Raw genomic sequence first — 11,202 nt, 5'->3', positions numbered from 1 at the left:
ACAGAGGAGAAGCCCTATCAATGCATGGAATGTGGAAAGAGCTTCAGATGGAGTGGACAGCTGCATTCCCATCAAAGGACCCATACACGGCTAGAGGAAGAGACCTGCCTTTGAGTTTCCTAGTTCTGTTAAAGAAATCCCCCAAACAAGGGTCCCATCCCCCACAGGCAGATGAAGAATGGGAGAATGGAAGCAAAGAGGAAGGCCACCACTTTGTTCTCTGTCTGTCATGGACAGTAGTCTGTGTGGCCTGGCTTGATTGCTGCTCGAGGCAGCAATCAAGCTGGCCTCTTCCTCCTTAGGATTGTGGGATGATCTGGAAAGGCTTCCTGAAATAAGAGGATCTGCGATCTTATGATAAAAGGGTTCTGGAAAAGACTAGCCTTTTGGGAGTCAGTAATGGCATAATGGCATGATGTTGTACTGTTGTCCTGGATCTTGGATCTTCTGCCTCGGTTTCAATTCTTGACTCTGGCCTTGGTCCTGTAACCCTCTTCTGGACTCTGTTGTATCCTGATGTGTTGACTCTAAGTTCTGGACTGACTTCCTGGCTTGATTTATTGACTTCAGTTTGTACATTTGCCTTTCCGGCTTGACTTTGTAACTATGACTTTGGTTTGTACTCTTGCATTCTTGGTTGTTATTTTATAAACTCTGATGACTGAACTACTTTTGTTGGACTGTGACCTTGGCTGTTGCTTAGTCTTGCTCTGGACCTGCCTCTGTAGTACTTGGCTTGTCTGCATTAATTGGACTCTCTCCCTCACCCTCATTAGTAGGAGGGGGGAGCATCCAGTGGTCACCAGGGGTGCGGAGGTAACGTTTGCCCGGTATGGTTCCAGTAGCACCTCGGCATGGATAGTGGTATCGGTCAGCAGCAGGCTGCCCAATCCATGCATGGCAGCCAACCCTGTTCTTGTAACCAATAAACAAGTTGTGGCCATGTTTATAACTCAACCCTGTGTTCATGTCATTCTTGGGTTCTCTCGGACGGAGGCGTGTCACCCATACACACGCAATGCTTTGTGGGTTGGATTTTGATGCACAGTCTAAATTACATAGCCACATGGGAGTAACTTATATATGTATTCTCATGCTATAGAAATAATATATTTGCATTTTGTGGTTTCATTCATATTTTTGTAGTATTGGGAATTAATCTAATAAATCTTCATATACAGCCAAGGGATGAGACAGAACACCAATGTCCAGTCTATTGCCATGTGTACATCTCAGAATCCTTCTTATGTGCTATGTGAACAGACAAAACCAGACTTGGGGTGCCACTACAGGGCAGTCTGAAACTCATTATCTCATTCCGTAATTTGAACATGAAACTAGGAGGCGGACCAATGGTCCTGGACACTAGTCCATGGAATAATGGCTTCAAATTACAGGAAAGGAGATTCCACCTGAACATGAGGAAGAACTTCCTAACTGTGAGAGCTGTTCAGCAGTGAAACTCTCTGCCCCAGAGTGTGGTGAAGGCTCCTCCTTTGGAGGCTTTTAAACAGAGGATGGATGGCCATCTGTTGAGGGTGCTTTGAATGTGATTTTCCTGCTTTGTGGCAGACTGAATGGCCCACAAGGTCTCTTCCAGCTCTATGATTCTATGAACACCATTTGGCAAGATTTTGTTTGGTGCCACTTCTGTAGCCATACAACATTGGTTTGGCACTGCGAAAGATAGTTCTCAGAGGCCCAGACCAGCAAAGTTTTGCTCTTGACTCAGAGGCTCCTATAGTCATGCAGCTAATACTAACAAATGACTAGAGTTTCTTGTGTTTGTTAAGTTCTTTGCAGTGCTAGAGGAAGAATCAGCTGGTTTCTTATCCCTAGGTCATCAATCATAGGTGCAGCCTTCATTATTTCACTGCAACCCCGAGAGATGTATAATCTTTTGCCCTTTAAAACACCTGTACACATTGCGTTGGTACTACATTGTGATACGATATAAACTATTTTCAGGAAATGCAGACCTTTTCAAGACCTCAGACTTGCCTCAGTTGATTATGTTGTTAATTCCAGCAAAATAGAATTCACCTCTACATATCTCAAAAGGACAAATGTGATAAGACTAATTTAACCAAAAGCATGGGGAAGAGGAATGAAAGGGAGAAAAGACATGCATAAATATTATTCACGAGGGCTGTTTCTTGCTTCTTGCACAACAATGAAATAAAACTAATTTAATGATGTTACTTTGCATTTATGCTTGTACTGTATATATAAAAGAGATTCAAAGCACTTAATATAAGGTGCTAAATAAATATTTGTCATTTTTCACTAACAGCTCATGTCATTATAAGTTGCATTTCTTTCTCTTTTTTCATTTATAATACTAACAATGCACTTGATCAAATATCAACCACCTAATAATCTACAAAAGGGCAGTTCAGGCCCCATGAGGCTCTAGGTAGAATCATTACACTTCAACATAACTAAAGATATGCTTTGTGGAATCTTTGAGCCATTTGGTTAAATTGAAAGCATCCAGCTGATGATGGACAGTGAAACTAGGTGTTCCAAAGGATATGGATCTATCACTTCTCAGCAAAATGCTTTGGAACAACTAAATAAAGTATAATGGAAGCTCCTTCCTGGAACACTTTTAAAGAGAGGCTAGATGACCACCTGTCAGGATTACTTTGATTGTGTTTTTGCTGTATGTCTGGGGTTTTGACCAGATGCCCCATGCGGTCTCTTCCAACTTTGTGCTTCTATGATTCTATGGATTGGTTGAGAAACCAGTTAAAGTAGGTCATGTAACAGAACACACAGATGCATCCAGTGCTAGATCATGTTTGGACAGTGATTAACTGGAAAGGAGTGGAATTGACTTGGGACCGCAATCAATTGATGATGAGTACTGGTCTTCAAATTCCTCCAGCTACACAACAAGCTCTGCAGCTGAGTGGCTCCTCAGCATTTAGTGCTGTAGCAGATTTGCAGACTAAACTTTTTCAGCAAAGTGAAGTCTTGGCTGCAGCTGCTTCAGTACAACCAGGCATGTAGCCGGGGGGGGGGGGGGGGGCTTGAGGGGCTTCACCCCCCCCCCCCCTAAAAAAAATTAGGGTGATCCACGAGAAGGCCTTACTGGTATTATTTAAACTGTTCTGTTTATTCGTATCATGATCTGATCACCATGCTCAATATATCCCATATGCATGGGAGTATTGGGATAACGATACAAAAAGTTTGCTAGGGTAGATCCTCTCTTGCTCAGACTCAGCTCACCACCCCAATCAAAATCCTGGCTACGTGCCTAAGTACAACCCTTTGCAAGACAATGTTTCCAGCTTTCCAACATGTTTAATGCTCAAACTGAAGAGAAAGCAGGCTAGGATACAGAAATTAAGGACCATGTGATTGAGGAATATGACAAACAGGTCCTGAACCGGTGTCTGGCCTCTGTGTCGGACTGGATGAGGGCGAACAAATTGAAACTGAATCCAGACAAGACAGAGGTCCTCCTGGTCAGTCGCAAGGCTGAACAGGGAATAGGGTTACAGCCTGTGTTGGACGGGGTCGCACTCCCCCTGAAGACACAGGTTCGCAGTCTGGGGGTTCTCCTGGACTCATCGCTGAGCCTGGAGCCCCAGGTCTCGGCGGTGGCCAGGGGAGCCTTTGCACAACTAAGACTTGTGCGCCAGCTGCGCCCGTTCCTTGGGAGGTCTGACTTGGCCACGGTGGTCCACGCTCTGGTTACATCCCGTTTGGACTACTGCAACGCTCTCTACGTGGGGTTGCCTTTGAAGATGGCCCGGAAGCTCCAATTAGTACAACGGGCGGCAGCCAAATTAATAACTGGGGCGGCTTATAGGGAGCGTACCACCTCCCTACTTAGCCAGCTCCACTGGCTGCCGATATGCTACCGAGCCCAATTCAAAGTGCTGGTTTTGACCTATAAAGCCCTAAACAGTTCTGGCCCAATCTACTTGTCCGAACGTATCTCCTCCTATGAGCCAGGAAGATCCCTAATGTCATCTGGAGAGGCCCTGCTCTCGGTCCCGCCTGCCTCACAGGTACGGCTGGTGGGGACGAGGGACAGGGCCTTCTCGGTGGTGGCTCCCCGGCTGTGGAACACCCTCCCCAGAGAAATACGGCAAGCCCCAACCCTTTTGAGTTTTAGAAAAGCCCTGAAAACATGGCTATGTGCCCAGGCTTTTGAAGATTAAACGATAATGACGACCCGGACTGATTTACGGCTACAGCACGAGGATTTTGGAGGAATGGATTTTAATCATATGTTTTTATATTTTTATATTGTTTTAATTGTTTTATTGGATTTTTATAGCTGTTTTAATTATGTATAGGCATCAAATTGTTGCCAATTTTGTACGCCGCCCTGAGTCCCTTCGGGTGAGAAGGGCGGGATATAAATGTTGGAAATAAAATAATAAAATAAAATAAATAATAAACATGGAGGAGTTGTCCACCTTTATGTAGATAAAAATTCAGCTCAAGGAAACATCTTTGTAAGATGCCCTTCAATAGCAGCATCAATTGCAGCTGTAAATACATTACATGGAGGGTGATTTGCAGGTAAAATAATAACAGCAGCACATGTACCTCTGACAACATACCACAACATTTTTCCAGATTATTTGACTACAATCCAGCTCTTGGTTCCTGCTCAGCAACAAAGATAGAATTAGTTATTTTTGTACACAGCTATTTTTTTGAAGGACTTGAGTTAAACTTTTATTTAGATGAAAACAGAAGGAAAATGTATAAAGACCTTTTGTGTACACTTCCTGTTATTTTTAAAGACAAAAAATATAGCAAGAAGGAATTCTGTGTATTCATTCTCTTGGTTAGCATCCCCACTGTATATAAAGCTGACTAATTGTTCTGCCTGGTAATTCTTGTAGATTTAGAGTATTTGGCTAAAGTGAGCTGTAGGAACAGGTGTACCCTTATTTTAAAAAAGACCTACAAGAGTTAGGGTTCTTCAGACTTCAACTGTTGGGCGTAAGATGGGAGATGATGGGGAGAAAGATTATATATGATTACATAATTTATTGCACCCCTACAAGGCCCACACCTGGTAAGATTGGGACCTTACCTTAAGGTCCAAATCTCTCCAAGTTTTTAATTAATGTGGAGGAGCCTCAGATGGCCTAGGGGATAAAAGCCTTGTGACTTGAAGGTTGGGTTGCTTTTTTTATGCCAGCAGGATGTACTTTTTTCCCCCACATCCATCTTTTATTGAAATAAATATTCAACTATAAACATTCAGAGTTTTCTCAGCTTGAAATAGAACTGATAAACAATGCAGAGAGTGAAGGTTGGGTTGCTGACCTGAAGGCTGCCAGGTTCAAATCCCACCCAGGGAGAGCATGGATGAGCTCCCTCTATCAGCTCCAGCTCCATGCAGGGACATGAGAGAAGCCTCCCACAAGGATGGTAAAACATCTAAACATCCGGGCGTCCCCTGGGCAACGTCCTTGCAGACGGCCAATTCTCTCACTTCAGAAGCAACTCCGGTTACTCCTGACACAAAATTAATGTGGTTACTCCTGACACAAAATTAATGTGGAGTAACCTGGGAAAACCCTTAGTCAGGGCTCTTAGTCAGGTACTGCAAAACAAACAAAACCCTTCCATAATTCTGGAGAAACAGAAATAAGCAATGGAGGTTGAGCATCCCCTAGCCAGAAATCCAAAACACTCCCAAATCCCAAATTGGGTGACTGAGGCAGTGACACTTTTGCTTTCTGATGATTCAGTGTACACAAACTTTGTGTTTTGCACAAAAAATATTTAAAATATTATATGAAATTATCTTCACGCTATGTGTATAAGGTATATATGAAACATAAATTAATTTTGTGTTTAAACTTTGGTCCCATCTCCAAGTGCAAATACAGGGACTCCAAAATTCATCAAAACTCCAATTCCGAAGCATTTTGGATACCCAGCTTGTAATTGTAGTAATCAGGATGAGATAAATAAGAATGTGTCCCAAATGTAAATGTCTTGATAGCAGGTTTGTTGTGGTGTTATTATCCATTTCAAAGGAGTTCAAAATGGTGAACAAGGTGACACAAACACTGTGAGGTGGCTTAGACTGAGGTGATTACAATACATACTCACACACACACACCCCACAAATCCTCCTAAGCAGATATTGGAAACCAGGTTTCCATTCTTTCAACATTCCCTGCCCTCAAAGAAAGAGAACTGTGGATATATTCATATCTTATAAGGAACTTGTGACAGAAATAGGTGATTTGTTCTGAGATTGCTGTTAGTAACAAATAAGGTGCTCCATGCAGTCATGCCGGCTACATGACCATGGAGTTGTTTACAAACAACGCCGGCTCGTCAGCTTAGAAATGGAGATGAGCACCAACCCCCAGAGTCGGACATGACTAGTTTTAATGTCAAGGGAAAACCTTTACCTTTACTTTTAAGGCATGACCACATTACACTACAATGTAAGCATTGTGGGATATACCTTTACTTCTCTTTCATTGTACTGTGACTGTTTTAGTTACTTCTTAAAGTACAATATAGGGTATAAATGTAGCCTCATATTTAAGAGTATTTTGTGTCATAACTAGTAGACTATAGCATTGTGATGTGCATGTTAAAACTGACTAAAAATTCAGATACTTCTGGATGTGGAAAACTAATTGAGACAAACTATTTAGAAGGTTCAGAGTTGTAACTTCTTTTAAAAAGTTTGTTTCTCCATTATTATACAGCCAAAAAAAATGGATAGTGACAGTGGTGTTAAGAAATTTCAGGCACATATTTTCAAAGAGAGCTCTCTAGGCTAAGTTACAAATGACTCTTTCAATTATTTCCATTTGCCATCTTTCTTAAAAACAATTAAATCAATACTGTCATTTGCTTGCAGCTTAAGTATTAAAAAATAACCAAAAACTTGAACAGGTCAGAGGTGTTTTTTTTTTAAGTTCCTAGTAGGATATCAGGTAGCAGAACATCATTTGCAATTCAGGGAGATTCACATATTAACTGGAAAAGCTGAATTATGGTACTTTTCTTAGGGTTATTAATCTTTATCAAGTAGTAGATGTTCTCACAAGGTTGAGTAAAAGAGAGGATAGAATAATTAATTGGATTTTAGATAAAGTAGCCTGATAGCATTGCTAATAATGGGGTTTGTATTGAACTGGAGCTGTGACTTTTTCCTTGATAGCACACATTGTATGTGGAGATTAGATATAAAAATTCTCTAGCAATTAGATGAAAACATGATTTTTAAGATGGAATGGTAATATCAGCACTGGATTCTATTACTGTGACTGCATGTTAGGTTTCCCTGTGTTAATCATCACTTAAGATGGTATAAAGCAGGATAGGAATCTTTGGCCACTGAATTTTTCTTCAGCTACACTTTTCACCAACCCCTACCATTGTCCTTGCCAAAAAGGGATGACTGGGGTTCTAGACCAAAAAGATAAGGAGATCCAAAGGCTTTTCAACCTTTGAAAAATTACTAACTTTATATGTTCTTTCTATTCCTCTGACACCTTGTAACATGTTGGCTTGGGTACATCAATTTAAATGGAGAATATATTTTCTAGAAAGTCTGTTTCTAGACAGCACTACACATTATCTTCACAAATATGTGTTCCTGAACCACTGGTTTAGTTTATTTATATAACAGTTAAATCATCCAGGTAAAGGCAGATGATTAACAATTAAAAAGCTGAAGATATCATTTGGGGTGGGAAACAGATGGTAGAAGGAGGTTTTGAATAAGTCACATCAAAAGATGCATCATTCCTCAGACAGTTGCCTTCACAGCATTTCTGATTCACAGTGACCCAAAGATAAACCTATTATGATATGAGGTACTTATTGGCAAGATTTGTTTAGGGTAATGATTGCCATTGCCTCTCTCTTAAGCAGAAAAAAACACAACTTTCACACAGTTTGCATGTCAGAGTGAGAATTTGAACCCTGTTCTCCCGGAGTTCTCAGTCAGCATTCAAATTGCTGTTCTACATTGGCTCTAACTGGAGACTACTACCCTATCCCTAGCACAGGCACAGTGGACTGGAATTAGTGGGAGAGAACTATTCAAGAAAGATGCAAACTAACATTTCAGAAGGGATGATAAATAAGGATCAAGCCATCGCTCCCCTCTTTCAATCCCTTCACCAACAGGAAATGGTGATTTTCAATCACATATTTTATTCATTCATTCATTCATTCATTCAATATTTCTCCCACCATTCTCCTGTTATAGGGTCTCAAGGCAGCTATCCCCTACCCAATACATACAATTGTTCTGTTCCTGTCCCAATCTAGATTCATTGACAGAACTAGATTAAGACCTTTAGAGGCCCTAAGCACCCTCCCCCCCCCCATATGTATAATTAATAAAAATGGGAACAATAAATCATAAAGCTACCGAGCCCAATTCAAAGTGCTGGTTTTGACCTACAAAGCCCTAAACGGTTCTGGTCCAACTTACCTGTCTGAACGTATCTCCTCCTATGAACCATCAAGAACACTAAGATCATCTGGAGAGGCCCTGCTCTCGGTCCCACCTGCTTCACAGGCGCGGCTGGTGGGGACGAGAGACAGGGCCCTCTCGGTGGTGGCTCCCCGGCTGTGGAACTCCCTCTCCAGTAACATCCGGCAGGCCCCAACTCTCCTGGGCTTCAGGAAGATCATTAAGACATGGATTTGTGTGCAAGCATTTAATGAATAAGCAATATATTGACATGGTCTGAACTTAGGTTTATGTGCAATGGTTCATTGGAAAAGTGGTTTTAAGTAACCATATGTTTTAGCTGACTAATGTATTTTATGAATTTTGCCGGTTGTTGTAAGCTGCCCTGAGTCCCCTCGGGTGAGAAGGGTGGGGTAGAAATGTTGTAAATAAATAAATAAATAAAGTGATATTTTTTAAATTTTCCAAAATAAAATAAAACAGTCAGGTGGAAAACAATATTTATTTTTGTATAGTTCCAAAAAGTATTGTCATTTTCTCCTACCTTTTCTCATTGCAAAGTCTTTTTTATTGTAGTAAAGCTAAAGATTTTCCCCTGACATTAAGTCTAGCTGTGTCCGACTCTGGGGGGTTGGTGCTCATTGCCTAAGCCAAAGAGCCAGCATTGTCCATAGACACATCCAAGGTAATATGGCTGGCATGACTGCATAGAGTGCTGTTATCTTCCCACCAGAGTGATACCTATTGATCTACTCATATGTGCATGTTTTTGAACTGCTTGGTTGGCAGAAGCTGGGGCTAACAGCTAGAGCTCACCCTGCTTCCTGGATTCAAACCACCAACCTTTTGGTCAGCAAGTTCAGCAGCTCAGGGGTTTAATCCACTGCACCACCGGGGACTCCCATTTTTTATTGTGGGAGCCCCTTTTTTAATGTGCTTTAGTTACACTAGTTGTAGTTTTCCACCATATGGTCCATGATAAATCCTGCAGAAGTCAGTCCTATTGTATTTGTTGATGCTTACTTACAGACCAGTAGGATGCTTTACCGAATTCAAATTCAAGTTACATATTTTCCAAAGCATAGTAAGAACGAAAAACATGGAAAAGAGAGAGCTTAAATATCACCTTCTCAGTTTATTTTTCGTCAAGGCAGTCATGTAACTTATGGGCACCCATGTTATGAAAATTGAAAAACAGTTCCTAAAAACAGATGATAGCATCAGATGTTTCCTGATTGATCCCCTCTTTCTACAGAATCTGTGCATTTCTAATCTATTCTGTCAGGCACTCACTTAGCAAGTAAGTCAAAGTGTCTTTTATTCCATGAGCTTTACATTTCCCCCCTGAAGGTTTTGCCTATATGTTCAAAAAGAGAGATGTGACTTTAGCTTAGAAAGAAATACCTTTGGGCTATGCACATGTACAGACCAGTAAATGGAAAAAGAAATCAATTACCCCAAAGGTCCAAGGAAATAGCAACTGCGCCAGGAATAATAAAAGTGCTTAGTCTTCAATTTATGAAAGCAATAGAATATGTGAATAGCCTAGACCTCATGATTCTGTCAAATGAGCAGGTCAAACTTCTCAGAGGGAGAGACATTTCTAGCAGCACTCAAGGTAGCTCTCTCCAAAAAGAAAAAAAAGAATCTGATTTAGCAGCAAAACTAGGAGCATCTGGGTAATTAAGATGAGCTGTCTGTATCTCCAGAAACAGGATGGCAGTTTTCAGTATTCATTCAGATGTAGACCTCTTTCCAGTGTGTTGTCCTTAATGGTGTAATGGTTAATGATATGTTACAATCTATAGTTTTTGTCAAACTATGAGAACGAAAGGGAGCACTCGTAATAGGTGCTTTCATGCAGAAATCTGAACTGGATGCTTTGAAAGGGAATTTCCAAACAAAACTAGAGTTCACGCTCTGGAAAAACAAATAGCAGTTTACCAAAGCCAGCACCCAGCACTGCCAAAAAGGGAACAAGTCATTTTGAATTCTCGGGACAAGCAAGGATTGCTTTTAAGGAAACCACTTAAATTGGCAGGGAGGAAACCGTAGATCCTTTGAGACTCAGAGTTAATCTGAGCTGAAGAAGAACTTGGGCATGTGTAGAACATCTCTCCTTTGAGGAGAGCATTTATGAGCAATCCAGATATGTTTCTGCACCCAAACTCCAAACATTTATTATATTTATTTATTTATGTACTACATTTATATTCCACCCTTATCTCAGGGGCATGAAGGAACCCCTGGTAGCATGGTGGATTAAACCACTGAGCTGCTGAACTTGCTGACCGAAAGGTTGCTGGTTCAAATCCAGGGAGTGGAGTGAGCTCCCACTGTTAGCCCCAGCTTCTGCCAACCTAGCAGTTCAAAAACATGCAAATGTGAGTAAAAAATAGGTACCACTCTGGCGGGAAAGTAACAGCGCTCCATGCAGTCATGCCAGCCACATGATCTTGAAGGTATCTACGGACAACGCCGGCTCTTTGTCTTAGAAATGGAGATGAGCCCCAACTCCCAGAGTCAGACACAACTAGACTTAATGTCAGGGGACATTAATGTCAGGGGAAAATCATGAAGAAGATCATTGGCTGTGAAGATACACTCGCAATCCTGAGACTGACTTCCACTTCCACAAAATTATTGATATTGAAAATATTTTTATGGCCCACTGGATCTGGTTTACTATGTTCTCCTAATTTATGATATTCCTCACAGTTGAATGTAACATTCTGCTACCAGAGGTCATGGAGCAGCCCTGACAG

The 11,202-nt window shown here is 41.3% G+C and overlaps 1 pseudogene; it reads left to right on the top strand.

The window, feature by feature from the left end:
* The first annotated feature begins 1,701 nt into the window (after positions 1-1,701).
* Positions 1,702-5,267, top strand: LOC100568162 (RNA-binding protein 39-like; annotated as a pseudogene).
* Positions 5,268-11,202: the final 5,935 nt, after the last annotated feature.

The sequence above is a fragment of the Anolis carolinensis genome, chromosome 2, assembly GCF_035594765.1.
Source record: "Anolis carolinensis isolate JA03-04 chromosome 2, rAnoCar3.1.pri, whole genome shotgun sequence".
Classification (NCBI taxonomy): Eukaryota; Metazoa; Chordata; class Lepidosauria; order Squamata; family Dactyloidae; genus Anolis; species Anolis carolinensis.
The sequence above is the reverse complement of the archived record's forward strand: the minus strand, read 5'-3'. Positions and strand labels throughout refer to the sequence as shown.